This window comes from Egretta garzetta, unplaced genomic scaffold (genome assembly GCF_000687185.1).
Source record: "Egretta garzetta isolate BGI_Z169 unplaced genomic scaffold, ASM68718v1 scaffold23, whole genome shotgun sequence".
Lineage (NCBI taxonomy): Eukaryota > Metazoa > Chordata > Aves > Pelecaniformes > Ardeidae > Egretta > Egretta garzetta.
In genome coordinates this window covers 2,473,478-2,474,867 of record NW_009259237.1, presented here as the reverse complement: position 1 = coordinate 2,474,867, position 1,390 = coordinate 2,473,478, and the positions used below count along the sequence as shown (strand labels likewise).

General features: G+C 38.3%; 1 protein-coding gene across 1 annotated transcript in view; it reads left to right on the top strand.

The window, feature by feature from the left end:
• Nucleotides 1-1,390, top strand: part of TERB1 (telomere repeat binding bouquet formation protein 1) — a 20,165-nt gene that overhangs the window by 1,277 nt on the left and 17,498 nt on the right. The window lies entirely within an intron of this gene.

Here is a 1,390-nt window from a genome sequence, read left to right as displayed (position 1 = left end):
TATTATTTTCTCTTATTAAACTGTCTTTATCTCAGCCCTCGGCTCTAACCTTTTATTTTCTTCCCGATTCTCTCCCCCATCCCACTGAGGGAGGGGTGAGTGAGCAAGTGGCTGCACAGTGCTTAGTTGCCAGCCGGGTTAAACCACCACAATGTTGCAAAAGAGAAAGATCCAGTTAATGTCAAGATATATCTTTCTATGGTGTTTAAAAAAAATTGTGCTTCTTATATTAAAGAGTCTTTAATTGTATAAATGCATATTTAATTGAACTTTACTGGAATGAAATTAGGTCCACAGTGAGCTCATTTTTACAGCCTTTCTTTTGTTAAAGAATACATAGGTAGTTTTTGTTTTCTCGTAGGCTAGCAGGGTGGTATCAGTAGGGGCAAAAAGAGGTGAGGAAGACTTGCAAGCTTTCTGCTATTTTGGCAGGGTTAGATTTGCAAGAAAAAGAAATGCATGTATATTACCACTTCTGAAGGGTAAAGGAGGATGAACTCTTAGACTTTCCCTCTCAAAACACACGCTTCACCAATGCTACTGTAAGGATGTGTATGGAGCATTGGAACTAATGGAAGCAGCAAAGGGGTGGGGACAATCAGTAACTAAATGGAAAGCAGGGCTGGCTGTCTTCATTAAGATGACACTGAAATTTCTTAGGGCCTTTGTTCTACTTTGAGAAGGATAACTAATCCATAATCCCAGCTGGGTTTATCACTGATTTAAAGTTTCTACCTGGAGCTAAATAATTTTTGAGAGACTGAAATAGATTATTGTGACGTTTTGTGTTTGGGACTTGGGGCATGGTTAAGGGACCATCTTTCTGCCCCAAAAATGATTTCACTCTGCTGCTCCACTAACTCTGGCACATTAGGTTTATGTAGAATCAATGCTGTGGGTTTTTTCTGGTTTACAGGGTTCATGTAATGTCATAATTTCTTTGGCAAACTGAAATAAATTCTTAGTTTGAGAAATAATGTCTCAGTTGATGCTCATTGTCTTTGGTTTTGATCAATACCAATAAACCAGCATACTTACGGTTTACTGGCTCACTGAGTAGCAGTAGGAGGCTGATTGTTTTATAGTGGGTATCAGACATGCTTGATCCTTCACATAATTACTCAGTGGTCTTACTGCTAGTTGTTGGCTGATGACAAAGTTGGCAATCTATTGTAAGGAAAATTGGATCAGATTTATTGTGATAAATGACACAGAGCTAGGTATATTTTTTGTGACGGGGATGTTTTTGGTGACCCACAATGGTAACATGGAATCACCTGATTTCTGCAAAATGTTAACTTTGAAAGGATAATAACACTAGTTACAAAGGCAGTGTTACTGTAAAATACTGTATTTCCAAAGGAAGTCTTTGCCATGCAAGAGCGTATTA